This window comes from Cupressus sempervirens, chromosome 4 (assembly GCF_028749045.1).
Source record: "Cupressus sempervirens isolate cs-2001-9-10 chromosome 4, ASM2874904v1, whole genome shotgun sequence".
In the NCBI taxonomy this organism is placed as follows: Eukaryota; Viridiplantae; Streptophyta; class Pinopsida; order Cupressales; family Cupressaceae; genus Cupressus; species Cupressus sempervirens.
In genome coordinates, this window is record NC_143121.1 from 752,407,717 (window position 1) to 752,424,432 (window position 16,716).

Here is a 16,716-nt window from a genome sequence, read left to right on the forward strand (position 1 = left end):
AAGATAAAGATCCCAATGGTTATGATTTAAATTTGAGGTCTCCTATGCTTGGTGAAAAACCTATTTTGGTTCTAAGAGGTGCTCACTATAGAGATTCATCTCAAGTTCCCCTTATATATCATTAGAGGACCCAATTCAAACTAGTCAAGTAAACCTAAGAAAGTGTATTCCCAAAGTCTCAATGTTGTTATGTGAAGTCAAGGTCCCCTTGCCATCAAAGGACCTAGTTCAAACCAACCATGTAATCCAAAACAAGTACAATCCAAGTAAGTTCCTTCAATACTAGTAGTCAATCCTAGTTTGAATTATAATATTTTTGATCAATTACAAAGAACTCCCACTCAAATTTTTATCTTTGAGCTTTTAGAGTTGTCTTTGAGACACAAACAACTCCTTGAGGATGCTTTGTGCATGGAAAATGTCCCCAAAAATTTAAATGTCGATCAATTCTAGAAAATGGATAATCATTTTGTTGTCCCTCATTACATTTCCTTTTCAGAGAAAGATGATAAATGTTTGAGCCATTTGCATAATCTTTCCCTTCATAATCAGGTCATGATCCATAGGACCCGTGTTAGGCATGTGTTGATAGATGGGGGTGTTGGGCTTAATATTTGTTTGTTGAGTCTTTTAAAGACATTAGGTTATTCTAAACAAGTTATTAATACCAAAAGGAAGATTATTATTAAAGCCTGTGATGATGCAGAGAGAAATTTAAAGGGGTTGGCCATTCTTCCTGTTAGGGTTAGTCCTATTGAAAAATATATTTTATTCCAAATAGTTGATGCTCAACCCCTTACATACAATATTTTTCTTGGTGAACCATGGATTCATGGTATGCAAGCAGTTCTATCTACCTATCATCAATGTGTTAAGTTCTATTTTAATGAAACGTAGATTTATATACATAGGGATAATACTTTGTCTATTAACTTTATTTCAGCAAGTACTCATGTTCCCCTCAATAGAGAAGCATATGATTTTGATGCAACTTTAGTTCAATGTAAAGAATATTTCAAATGCATAGACCTTGGCATGGGGGGATATTAACTCAACTCCCTCGCATCATTACCATTTTCACCTAGGTCTTATGCTAAACCTTCACAAAAGATGAAACCTTCCTCTTTACCTATGATATTATTTGACACATTTGTACAATTTTTAGTGCCTATTCAAGATGAGAAAGAAGATGTGGCTATTAGATATTAGATTTATAGAGAAGAGAAGTATATGTACAATGAGAAATTCACTCCTTCTCCTAAAGCTTATGGAAGAGGATATACTTTTGTCAAGAAGATGGGCTATCCTAGGCATGGCCCTCTTAGTAATAGATTGGATACTATAGCCAAACCCCTTGATCATGGTCTTTTCAGATGCAAGTCTAAGAAGCTAGTTGGCCTAGGATATGAAAATCACAATAATGTTGCTCCTATCCTTGATAAGTTAGATAGTGAAGAAGAAAAAGAATACATACCTAATTTGGAAAATTAACAAGATATGTGTGAAGATTGTATCCTTTCTACTGATCTCCTTTGGGGAGATTTAGATAGTCTAGCATCTCATGAGATAGTTGCTAATGTAGAACAAGAGAGTGTGACCCTTGATGATATTGAGGCTTCCACATCTAGACATCCCAAGCCTTAATGGTGTAAGCATCCTAGTTGATATTTAGAAACAAATTCTAATGAGTATGACATGGACTCCCTCTCAAAGCCTTCTACAATGGATATGGAAATTGATGCTATTCATACATATAATTATCATCTTGAGTTAGTTGATGATTCATGTGTAGGATTAGATGATTTGAACTCATTTGTTAGGAGGAATCCAAATTTGGGTTGTTTAGGAAGTTACTTGATAGACACTAACCTATGATCACCATAGATATCATTCATATTCATAACCTTGAAACACTCATTGATTTACCCCTTATTCATCCTAATTTGATTGATTAGTCCCAATGCAATCACAAACCTAAGCTTTTAATATTTCAAAATAATTACGAGATAGCCTACTATTTGAATGCCATTGAACTTGTAGTATCTTCCACCAATGAATGAGTCCAACATGATAGAGCTAGACATCAAGTACCTTAGTCACAAAATAAAGAGAAAAGAAAATAAAAAGAATAGGAATTCTAATAACAAAAACCACTATGCGGTGGTGTTAGAGCCAAAAAGAGTGAAAATAAATGACATATCCGAAGGTGAAAACCTCTCTGAGGCACCTAAGGATGAGGTACTTGATCATCTCCCTAGTTATTTTCAAGATAGATCTTTAGTTCTTATCAAACCAACACAAGTAGTCAATTTGGGTATGAATGAAGCCCCAAAAATAGTACATTTGGCTCAGTCTTTGTCATCACAAGAAAAATAATCCTACACTAAGTTCTTATGAGAAAAGACAATCTATTTTGCATGGACTTATTCAGATATGCTAGGGTTGGATACTAATTTTATTATGCATCACTTATCCATAGCTCTAGGTGTTAAACCAATTAAGCAGCAATTGAAAAAGATGCATCCTTATATAGCTTTCCTAGTCAAGGAAGAATTAGAGAAAATCCTTGGTGTAAAATTAATAAGAGCTATTGACTATCCTAAATGGATATCAAACATTGTACTAGTTTCAAATCATGAAAAAATCGTTCGAGTTTGCATAGATTTTAGAGATGTTAATAGGGCATTCCCAACGGATGACTTTCCACTTCCTAATATAGACATGATAGTGGATATGACTATGGGTTATGCAATTTTTTCCTTAATGGATGGTTTTCCCAGATATAATCAGATTAAGATAGCTCCCAAATATCAAGAAAATACATCATTCACTTACGCATGGGGTACCTATTGTTGCAATGTTATTCCTTTGGATTAAAAATAGTAGGAGCCACCTATCAATGAGCTATGACAACTATTTTTCATTATATGATGCATAAAAACATGGAAGATTATGTGGATGACACCTTGGCCAACTCTAAGAAAAGAGATACACACTTAAATGATCTAGAAGTAATTCTAGATTGTATGGAACAATTTCAACTAAGGTTAAATCCTAAAAAGTGTACATTTCGAGTCACTTCTAAAAAATTACTAGGATTCATTATTTCAGCAAAAGGAATGATGGACCCTAAAAGATTTCAAGAAATCATGGATATGCCACCTCATAAAAACATTAGTCAAATGAGGAGTCTTCAAGGGCATCTTCAATCTATAAGGAGGTTTATTTCATAGTTGGCATATAGAGTGCAACCTTTCAACAAAAAATTACATAAAGGAGTCAAATGTGTATGTAATGAAGAGTGTCAAAAGAGCATAGATCAAATTAATAAATACTTGTCAAATCCTCCTATTTTAATGCCTCCTTTCCTAGGGAAACCACTTATTCTACACATTTTAGTGATAGATTCTTCCTCGGGGGCACGATTAGCTCAATTTAATGAACATGGAAAAGTAAGAGAAATATACTACATTAGTCATACTCTTATTTCATATGAGGTTAATTATACCAATATTGAGAAATTTTTCCATGTAGTTGTGTTTGCTTCACCAAAGTTGCAACATTATATGCTTTTGCACACTATAAACCTCATAGAAAAAATTGATCCACTTAAGTATTTACTAGATAAGGCTGACCTCATGGGTAGAATTGCTAAATGGATGATGATCCTTTTGTAGTTTGACATAGAGTACATTGAGCATAAAAAAATCAAAGGGAAAGCCATAGCAGATCAATTGGTTGATTTCTCACTAAAAGCTAACGCACCTATTCAAGTTTATTTCCTAGATTAGCACCTCATGTATATGATTGAAAGAACATGGAAAATGTTCTTTGATGGGTCTTTTATGCGAAATGGTTCTAAAGTTGGTGTGTTGTTTGTTTCTCCTCATGGTTAAACAATTCCTAAATCTTACAAGTTATTATATTTCCATGTACAAACAACATTGTTGCATATGAAGCTTTAACAAATGTACTTAAGATGATTATAGAATGGAGAATTGAAGAGCTACACATCTATGGGATTCATAGCTGCTAATCAACCAAGTCAATGAGAATTATTTAACAAAAAATAAGAAATTGGTACCTTACAAACAAATGGTTGATTCCTTGAGATGATATTTCAAATTTGTCTCATTTCAAAAAATCCCTAGAGTAGAAAAAAAAGCAGCTAATTCTATGGCTACACTTGCTATACTTCTTCAATTAGAGCAACATGAATCAAGATTTGAATTCTTGGTGGAAGAGCTACATCATCCTATCTATGATTCCCAAGAAATTCATTTTATTTGTACCCTTGTTGGTTGTGAGTCACCCCTTATAGCTCCATTTATTCATACCTTCACGATGGCATTATACTTGACACCTTTAACCAATCTAAATGCAAAAACCTTATTTGAAATGCCTCTCACCATTCCCTTATCTCTAGATATTTGTATAGGAGGGGTCTAGATGGAACACTTCTTAGATGCTTAGAAAATGAAGAATATGATCAAGTGTTAGTTGACATCCATGAGGGCATCTCTGGAGGACATTCCAATGGTCTTTCCATGGCTTGATAGTTAATTATGGTGGGATATTATTGGCCTATGATGTAGATTGATGCGGTAGTTTTTGCAAAGTCACGTGAAAAGTTTCAAAAACATGGTAACCTAATACATGCTTTGGGTAGGGAACTCATTCCTTTTATCTCTCATTGACCTTTTTAGCATTGGGCCTTTGATCTTGTTGGGTAGATTCATCTTGATGAGAACACATAATGTCCCATTTTCTATAACATTTCATCATATTGTTGCATTCCAATTCCATTCTATTTTCATATCATTTCACCATTTTATGTTGCAAATGATTTAATATATAAGTTATATTTAATTTAGTTTTGAGATTAGATTATGGAAAGTAATTATTGATTATCTTTACTAATAAACCTTATTCTTTTTGCATTGAAATATATATTTGCAACATGCACCTTCTATGCAAGACTCTCATTAGTATTTATTTAGAGTATTTTCTATTCCAACAATATTGACTAAGGAATATGTTGAAGAAAATATAATGATATTATTGTATTTATTAGAATTTTACAAGAAATCACAATTCAAACATTTTCTATAGTCAATATTGCATGGCAGTTTTTGAGAAAATGAAGAAGAATTTGAAAAATCTGAGATATGAATTTTGTCCAAAATAGAGCCAATTCAGATCTCATGTGGCAAAATCTTCAAAAAGTGAACGACAAAGGAGTTATGAGTGGTTTTGTAAAGGCCAAAATTTTAGGTCTACCATTTCGGCCATATTTTCATATTGTTTATTTGTTATATTATTAGAAAATTAGTTTGCAAATAATTAGTATATTGTTAAGAAATTAGTTTATTGTGTTATAGAAAGAGTGGTCATATATTTTACACTCTTTATTAAAAATAAAACATTAAGTTTTAGCCATAAAGACTGAACTTCCATGATAAAAATGGAATTGTTTGTTTTATATGTAAAAGGCTATATAAGCCATAACATATTCAAGAGAAAAGGAGAAGAATGTATGAATCATAATATCAGAAATATATAATTGTGTTGAGCTGATTTAAGAGTTCTTTGAGCATTTTCTTCAATTGGTTTGTTGGGAGGAAGGGCACCCACTCTTGGCTATCGAATGTATATAAATACATTTTATATATTTTTGTAAGTTGTATATCTTAATTTTTTATGTTCTATATAATTTCATATCAGTATTTTAGTGGCTTAATTATTTATGTTGTCTCATTTCAAATTAGTATTTCATATAGTATATGTATCTATAATTCATCCCTATGTTTCATGCTTAATCATTGAGAATTATATTAGTTGTATTAAGATTTTCACTATATACTTTATTGTTTGAGAATTTATGAATCTTTTATTTATTTTAAATTGGATTCCATGTTTTAGATTTGGCTTTATGATTTGTGTTAAAGTTGTTGTTTCTAATTTTTCTACAATTTCTTTATAGTTCCTATTGCTTGAACATAACATAGAAGATCTTGTCCCTAGGAAGTGACAGTTCCTATCACAAATTTTTTTTCTTTGTTGTAGATTTTCTTGTGTGTGTTCTAGTTGCATTCATAATCACTCAGCTCACAACCTGCATCCCTTGATAGCATATTACTCGGATGCCTTTCACAAGCTTATGCTCTCGGATTGACATGTATAGACCAGTTGAATGTCATCATAAATCATTAGTTCTTTTATTATTATTTTCCTCAATGTTAGCCTATCATTTTGGCACCATTACCTGGGAAAGGTATCAATGGCATGTTAGTTTGATGAGTTAAGTTAGGAATAAAGCGTTAAGATGAAAGCTTTTGCAATTGCTAGCCTCGCTTAAGTAATTAATCTTAATTTGTGTTGCTTAAATCATATAGATGCATTATTTTAGAGTTTGCATGTAGGTCTTAGAAGTCAACATCAATTTAACATTTTCAGTAATTGTTGTGAGTTATTGTTGGTAAAGAAAAGAAGCTATTTTGAAGAAAAAATGTTTAAAATGATGCATTTTCAAGGTTGTTCAAGTACATCAATTTTAGGTGCAAAATGTTTTAAAAATGAAAACTTTGAAGGGAAAGCAAGGAGCACCTTGGTTGCTTCCCCTAGACCCTAACTTTCAAATTTTAAAATAAATGAAGAAATTGGTGCAAAAATCACATTGACCAAAGGTGAGATTTTAATACCCTCTCTACCTAATGAATACATCTTAAAAGATATTGATCTTCCATCATCACAGGTATGTATAAATGGTATCTTTATGTTTGACCAAGAAAATATCATTGATGAATTCTTAGAACAATGTGATTTTGATGATGAAAATCTAACCACTTGTTGTTCTAATTACTATAGGAAAGATGATCAATGTATATGCCTAAACAATCATGAGCATATGGTGAATGAGGTGAAAGATATTTCTAATCCTTACCATGGTAAGGGTGGAAGTGACCAAGTATTCATTATAATGGATGAACAATCTCAAGCACCAACCCAAGAAGATCAAGGTATGAGTTATGTTGGTAACATGTACTATCACTCTAATTCATTACAAAGCCAACATATTTCTTCAAAATGTACTTCTCCACCTAGCATGCAGAATCAATCTAATCATACATGCTCACAACAACCCATATATCCCTTTTATATTCCACCATATCTATCCTTACCATCTTCATTTCACCCATCCTTCTTATTACCATATACTTTATCTCCTTCACACTTCTTACCATATTCATTATCTCATTCACATCATATTCTACCCACTCCACCATATCCACCAAATGAAACTATATTTCCTCATACAACACTTCATAATAAGGTCGTTAATAAACTTTCATGTATCCCTTTACCATAAAATGATGTGCTTGAAACTGATAAATCAACACTAGAATATATTGATGCACATAGGGAATGTGATTTTGGTTTAATTAAATTAGAAGAACAATATCATCTATTGAATTATAATAAACTTTGGTCTTCTTTTCTACTTAGTGAATTCCAAATGCCCACAAATGAGCCCATACTTCAAATTGCATCAATTGCTATTGTTGGACTCATGAATATGGGTGTAAACATTACTCATACACTAAGTAATTTTAAACCAAATACATTCCTCATTCCACAAAAAAATTGTTGGATTCTCCAAAATCTATGTTTTATTAGTTTTGTACTTACGCATATTGATATTTGGAGGCCTATGGTTAAAATGTGCATCCCTCACATACTTGTTGATTTGGGACAAATAATTGATTAAGCGCAATCATATGGGATTTTGTGCATTAATGGCCAAAATTTTAAAATTGTATGATCATTATTCCTCATTTTTTATGTTTCCATGACCAAATAACAAGGATCATAGTATTAAAATCCATATATTCTTCATTCTTGGTTTTTGTATCTTACGATGATCATTCATTGACAACAATTAATAAATCCATTTCCTGATTCCTTGGATAAGTCAAATTCCCTATACTTCTATAACCTACAGTTAATTTGGGAGTACATCCATTGAATTATTAAAATATTTGATTTGCCTATCATTCAATAAGGCTTAGAAAATTGTGCAAATGTGTTACTCACTTTGGGTTACCTAATTTCTTTGATTATCCTAATGATTTCATAACCTTTTAGCATGAAGTTAAGTTTGGGGGGAAATCCCTTCAATTTTTTGGTTCTTGGATGATTTTCAATAAAGCTTCATTGGTCCTTTTAACAAACCTCCATAGGTGACATCTCCACAATTCAAGGTATGTGTTCTAGTGATAATTAACATTTCTATTATATGAACACAAGAGTTTATTTGTATTTATCCATTCTATCAAGTATCTATTCATAGTAATAACTCTATCTATCATTTATAAAGCTAAATAACCTACTCAATGGTAGAGTTATTGAATGGATGATATTTCTTTACTATGCTTGATATGATTCATTTTGAGAATATGGTTATAGGTCGCTTGTTGTGGTGTGATGATCTTAGAACAAATACCAATTGATGATGTTCTTCTACACAAGCATTACAAAACATAATCTATTGGCTTTGTTAACATTGTATGGGCTTGCTAGCTATCTAGTGTGTGTATGTTTCACTTGTGGTTCACTATTCAAGATCACAAGAAGATTATGGCATAACATGCTTACCACATTGAGATGAGATTTATTTTCTTTGGTGATTTATCACATGGAGGAAAAATATGCAACCTAGTCTATGAGATTCATGATCATTCCACAACACATCTAATAATACTTTGAAGATATATACAAGAATCTAGAGCATCTTGCCAGCTACCACATTCCTCTTTGAAGTTCTATGGACACGTTGGAGACTATCATTGGTATTTCACTCTATGACCTTGTCCTTGATAATGAAGGTGTTTTTTATTTCAAAAAATGGTTATCTCTCATTCTTTACAAGGATTGGATATGTAGCAAAACTTCATGCTAGGTGATCTAGTTTTATCATCATCAGAACACTATGTCATATAAGTATCATCATCCTTGTGAGTACTTCTTTCATCCAAGTGTGCTAGTGTGTTCTAAATTTCTCCAAGAAGATTTCAAATTTAGTGGCATGAGACACATAGATCAAGGTTGATTGGTGTAGTGTTCTCAACTTTGTGAAGATTATTCTTGGTCATCATTTCAAGTTCCTTATGCAATCAAGTTTTTAATAGTACCTTCTACATGGTCATGGACAAAAGCTCAAGTTTTGGATGGTATCATTTTTCATCATCTATGTTATGATTTCATTTCTTTGGTCATTGCATGCAATTAGTGAAAAATAAAAAAAATGAAAAAAAAGATTTTTTAAAAAAAGGAAGAAAAGGGAAGAAGAAGAAGAAGAAGAAGAAGAAGAAGAAGAAGAAAAACACAATAAAAGATCCAAAAATGAAAACCTTCAGGCATTGTTGGCCAATTAATAATTTTTTTTCTTTTTTTAGGAAAAAGTGGCAAGCCACTATAATATTTTATTAAGACTGATTCAACGAGGTCAACTGGGAAAGAATCAGTGAAGAAAACCTAGCCTCATGCCTAATATATACATAGATTTATATATTTTAAGCAAATAATTACAAGGGGTGTATCAACTACCACCCAATAGTGAACCAGAGAGTACCTAGACAATGATTTCTTTGGAATTTTTGAAGCACTATCTTCATGACAAACTTATCCTAGCAATTAACACTTAGCACTTATCTTACAAATCTTCCCAATCAAACACAAAACCACCTTCAATTGACCCAAGCCCAGCAGGAATAGGGCCCCAGCTAGAACAAAACTCTAAATTGCCATGAATCCAATCCAAATTTGAGTTAACCTCATCAATTAAATCCCAAATTTTTTTTTCAATTGACTGCACAGAAGCAACATTCAAATCCCTAGATTTTGAAACATTAGATTCCTTCTACAAATCAATCATACCCTGACCCACCATCTTTATTCATTCCACCAAATGAACACCCTTTAATCTTGGTTCAAGTGGAAAAGCATGTTTTAAATAAATGAAATTTCATGTGTCTATAGCATGCTTAAGAACCTCAAAAACAACATAAAATTCATGATTGTGCAGGAGTTGAAAATGTGAGAACAAACCACCAACTAATGCCACTCCATTCCATAAGTCATACTTTTGCAAAGCCATAATCAATTTTTTATCAACCAAGAAGTGATGTCAAATTACCTTATGGGCCAAAGCTTGAATAATTTTAGGAGACTAAAGGAGATCCATAGCATTGGAAAGGAAAATTGAAATGAGCTGGGATGGGTAAAAAAATGGAAGTACTGAAGGATATAAAAATTCTTCACCAATGATATGCTGAATAGCTCTTTGGACTGTGAGTGAAGAAATTAAAAACATTTGATCCAACACCTCATCCAAAATAATACTCAGTAACATAGTTTCCTCCAATGCTGGTGGCAAGCATATACGAAAATTATTTGGCATGATGGAAAAAAGTTGTTTGTGACACATTTCACAAGCCAAAGCTATATCCCACCCAGAACTCATCTTCTAACACAAACATGAGCACAGATCATAGAATAGAGCTCTTGCATATATTTTCAATTGAAGATGTCATTTCTCAAGCAATAAATTACATAGTGCAACATGATATAAGCCATCTATGCTCACATAGAAAATGTCCTTGAAAGAGCTAGAAAAAGTACTAATCATGAAGCATTTTAATGACTAGGATTTTAGCCACATGAGGAAATCGAATCACACAAATCTAGAAATTAAATGTCATTAGAGAATAATAAAATTTGAAACACTCAAAATATACTGTGCATGTCATGTAATCATAAATGCTTCTGATAAAATCATATGACATTAATGAACTTTGAGTCGTACTCCTAATACAAATGACCTTGACTCGACATATAAAAAATCTACTCTTCTTGACACATGAAATAATCCTTCTAAGCTCGACACCTTATATCATTTTTCTTCACTCAGCACCTAAATCAAGAATACTTTACTTCAATTACCTTCTTGTTGAATTCAGCAACCAAGAACTCTACTCGGTACCTGAAATAATCCTACTAAATTTGACACCTTAACTCGGCACCTATTATTTTCACTCGGCATATATGACATAGAAACTAGAATAGGATTAGCCATGCTTTCTAGATAATTTGACACATAATATAATTCTGCTTCACTCGACACCTAAACATAGGTATTTGATGCTTATTAGAATTACTCCACTTCAATTACCTTCATGTTGAACTTAGCAACCAACTATGTGTTCTGACCAACTCAGCACCTAATACAATTCTGCTTTACTCAACTCCAGAACATAGCTTACTTGGCACCAAAATATAACTTGCTCAACTTGGCACCTAAATTTGACACCTAAAGGATATCAAATGTTCTTAGCACCTATTATTTTTCAATCAGCATATATCACATTCAAAGTAGAATAGGATCAGCACCTAAACTCGACACCTTAACTTGGCACCTAAAGGATATCAAATATTCTCAAAACCTTTTATTTTTACTCATCACCTGAATGTAGGCATCTAATAATTTTCAATATTACTCCACTTCAATTACCTACTTGATGAACTTAGCAACCAACTGTGTGAACTAACCAACTCGGTACCTGATATAATTCTACTTTACTTAGCACCAGAACATGGCTAACTCGGCACTAGAGTATAACTTGCTCAGTTTGGCACCTAAAGACTTTCTCAGTATTTGATATTAATATAAATTACTTAGCATCAATTATCTTCTTATTGGACTCGACATCTACTCGACACCTAAAGCATGGATACTTCAATTACCTACTTGATGAACTCAGCAACCAACTATGTGAACTGACCAACTTGGCACCTGATATAGTTCTACTTTACTTAATGCCAGAACATAGATAACTTGGCACTAGAGTATAACTTGCTCAACTTGGCACCTAGAGACTTTCTTGGCATCTGATATTAATCTATGTTACTCAGCATCAATTATCTTCTTATTGGACTTGGCATCTACTTGGCACTTGGATCATGAACTTCAGATGCTGAGCAGATAGAGGCTTCCAAGTCATCTTGAATGAGATTTTGTAGAACCTTATATTTCTCAATAAAAGGTAAAGGATGAAAAGTAGAGGCAGTAACCCCATCACAACCCAAATTTGATAAAAAAAATCTGCAACTTTATTCTCTTCTCGATAAATATGGAAATACAAATATCTAGACATTCATTGAGAAGTCTCCATATTTGGTTAAGATCATATTTTAGCTTCCAAGAAATGATGCACCTATGGATACAAGCGTCAATAATAATTGAAGAATCCCCTTCTATATGTAACCTATAATATTTGAAAACCAATTTCTAGTAGATGTTACCTACAAAATAAATCCTTAATGATGAAAACTATTTTTACAGTGCCATTAAGCGATGAGTGATTGAAAATTGGCTTGCCAGTAGTCACTTGTCATTATCAAAATTTATTTCAAAAAAAATTAAAAATACAATAATTGGTTTGATTTGGCTATTTTTCAGGGACACTTATCTACTTGTATAGGTGTTTATCTCTCCTAGTTTCTCTAATATCTCCTATTACTTAGTTTTGTAGTTGTGCTCTAGTTGTGGTGATCCCCCTTGATCACCTTAGTTACACACTACACATTCAGTTGAGGTGTTATACATACTGAATTCTGCTCCCTTTAGTGTGATCTATATTGCTTCAATTAGATGTTGGTGGCTCCTCAAGTTACAAGAATTCTTAACTATTTTGGTTCTTTCTAGAAGAGTTTTGTCTACTACTTTTAGTTTGATAGTGCTCTTTTGTGGTGTTGCAGTTCTTGGTATACTCCTTAGTTCCTTGTTGCAACTTTATTATCGATATTGTTGAGATGCCTTAGCTTCCCTCGACATGTGAGTTGGTAAACTAGTAAATTTTATTTTTTATTATTTTATCTCTTACCTTTTTTAATATTGCTTAATATATTGATCATTTTGCAACACTCATACTTAGCCCCTCCTTGTTTCCCAAGATGGTCAACCTTTTTAGTTGGGGGGGAGATGTATCATCTAATTACTAATCCATTAGCCCATTATCACCCATTATTTATGCTTTTCCTTATCATTTCACCATAAACATCATTATTTTAACTCACATAATAATTTACCCCTTATATTTCTTTTTCCCTATCACCTATTTCATATAGCTAAGCATGGAAACTAATTTTAATGTCATGAACACAACAAGGCATAAAAGAAAAAGAAAAGAAAAAGAAATGACAAAAAGAAAGAAAGAAAAGATAAAGGTTAAAATTTCAAACCTAAGACCTTTTAATTATAATGATTGCACAAGGACATGAAATATGTTAAGTTGGGGGGAATGATGAGAGAAAATAATGTCCCATTTTCTATCACATTTCATTATATTCTTACATTCCAATTCCATTCTATTTTCATATCATTTCACCATTTTATGTTGCAAATTATTTAATATATAAGTTATATTTAATTTAGTTTTGATATTAGATTATGGAAAGTAATTATTGATTATCTTTACTAATAAGCCTTATTCTTTTTACATTGAAATATATATTTGCAACATGCACCTTCTATGCAAGACTTTCATTAGTATTTATTTGGAGTATTTTCTATTCCAACAATATTGACTAAGGAATATGTTGAAGAAAATATAATAATATTATTATATTTATTAGAATTTTGCAAGAAATCACAATTTAAATATTTTCTATAGTCAATATTGTGTGGTAGTTTCTGAGAAAATGAAGAAGAATCTGAAAAATTTGAGATATGGGTTTAGTCCAGAATAGAGCCAATTCAGATCTCAAGTGGAAAAATCTTTAGAAAGTGAATGAAAAAGGAGTTATGAGTGGTTTTCTAATTGCCAAAATTTTAGATCTACCATTTCGGCCAAATTTTCATATTGTTTATTTGTTATATTATTAGAAAATTAGTTTGCAAATAATTAGTATATTGTTAAGAAATTAGTTTATTGTGTTATAGAAAGAGTGGTCATATATTTTACACTCTTTATTAAAAATAAAATAATAAGTTTCAGCCATAAAGATTAAACTTCCATGATAAAAATGGAATTTTTGTTATATATGTAAAAGGCTTTATAAGTCATCACATATTCAAGAGAGAAGGAGAAGAATGTATGAATCATAATATCAGAAATATGTAATTGTGTTGAGCTGATTTAAGAGTTCTTTGAGCATTTTCTTCAATCGGTTTGTTGGGAGGAAGGGTGCCCACTCTTGGCTGCCAAATGTATATAAATACATTTTATATATTTTTGTAAGTTGTATATCTTAATTGTTTATGTACTATATAATTTCACATCAATATTTTAGTGTCTTAATTATTTATATTGTCTCATTTCAAATTATTATTTCATATAGTATATGTATCTATAATTCATCCCTATGTTTCATGCTTAATCATTGAGAATTATATTAGTTGTATTACAGTTTTTACTATATGTTTTATTGTTTGAGAATTTATGAATCTTTAATTTAATTTAAATTAGATTCCATGTTTTAGATTTGGCTTTATGATTTGTGTTAAAGTTGTTGTTTCTGAGTTTGCTGCAATTTCTTTATAGTTGCTATTGCTTGAACATAATAGAGAAGATCTTGTCACCAAGAATTGACAATTCCTATTGCCAATTTTATTTTTCTTTGTTGTAGGTTTTCTTCCATGTCTTCTAGTTGCATCCATAATCACTTAGCTCACAACCTACATCTCTTGATAGCATATTTCTTGAATGCCTTTTGCAAGCTTACACTCTCGGATTGACATGTATAGACCAGCTGAATGTCATCATAAATCATTAATTCTTTCATTATTATTTTCTCCAATGTTGGCCTATCATATCCCAACTCATCATGGGGACACAATTTTATTATTACTACTACTAATTACTTTACTAAATGGGTAGAAGTTATCCCACTTTCTATTACCTTGGGCAAGATAATTTCTCTATTTATTCTAAATCATATTATTTGTAGATATGAATCTTCTTTCGAGATTATCATTGACAATAGAGGCTAGTTTAAAAATAAAGACCTTAAATAACTTTGTAAGAAATTCAAGATAAAACAACATTAGTCCTCCATTTACTTCCCATAAGGAAATGGTCCAGCACAAGCATTAAATAAAGTCATTCTCAAAATCTTACATAGAATAGTTCATAAGAATGGTAGGGATTGGCACTTACAAATAAATCCAGCTTTCTGGGCCTATAACATGAGTATTTGTACTCCTACTGGGGTGACTTCTTCTGCCATTATATATGGTGCTAAAGCAATGTTACCTTTAGAGGTTGAGATTCCTTCACTCAGAGTTTTCCTCAAAGTTCTAGTTACAAATGAAGCCTATCATGCCATGAGACTTTAAGAGTTAGAACTTCTAGATGAGAAATGCCAACCATCATTTGACCATATGAGGGTCTATCAAAAGTGCATGTCAAAAATATTCAACAAAAGGATTCACCCTAGATAATTTCATGTGGGAGACCTTGTCCTATGTGAAAATTCTAAAAATCAATAGAATAGAGATCAAAAGGGTAAAATTGAACCAAATTGGCTTAGACCTTACATTATGACAACTTTTGGGTCTAGTGCCTATTTATCATCTACAACAGAGGGAGAGAAACTCCCTAATCCTATCAATGTCTTGCAGCTAAAGATGTTTTATCCATGATGCTCATTCTATCTAGGGGCATATTTGTACATATTTATTGATCCTCAAAAATACAAAAAAGATGATATATTTCAAAAATTCTAAAAATTGGAAAATGTCATGAAAAAATGATCTTAGTAATAAGTTGTTTGATGTATCTCCAAAAAAAATTATATATTACAAAAAATTAAAATTAAAATAAATTCAAGTGGTGAAAACCTGGAAACAAGTGCTACTTGATGCCTTTGCACCCTTGTTTGTTAGTGCATGTCCTCGACACTTAGCCTTTCTCCATCATGACTTGTTGTTGTTGCCTTTTTTTGGAATTGATCATTTTCTAGGGGCATAAATATGTTACCTTATGTTTCTTGGCTATGTTATTCTTTAAGACACCACCCCAACTATACTTTTCAATACAACTCCTAACATCGAGTATTTTTCAAAACTTATCAATTTGATCTTACCTAGTTTCATCATGTGATCTTACTTGCTACAAGCATTTGATCCTTATCCTTGGAACTTAGTATCAATTAACACACTTAAATTTTTAAACACAAACACCTAACGCTTGACCTTTGTCATGATCTTTTCTTTGTGTACTGACTATTATTGATTTTTTTTTAGTGTCCTTGTTTAATAAGTCTCTCTAGGATGCATAGCTAGAGTACTTGGGGGATGGGTTATATTTTTATTTTTAATTTTCTTGTGGGTATGGTCTTGAAACTCTAGAGTGTCTCTTGTTGTCCCCTTGAAGAACTTAGGAGATTTGGGGCATCATCCTTTATTATTTTTGCATAACTATTCTTTCGATCATCCTAGTATCTATGCCTTGATGTGAGCATGGTTTTTCTACATTAAATTGCATAAGCTAATATCGAAGTCATCTTGACCTTTATGTCTTTGATGCTTATGTTATGATATTTCCACATTCCAACCTGATATCAATCACATTCATATCTTCATAGTTTCACTTGTGACTAGTGATGATTGTATGATTTTTTGATGTCTATTAATAATGGCCCAGTGATGAAAATAAG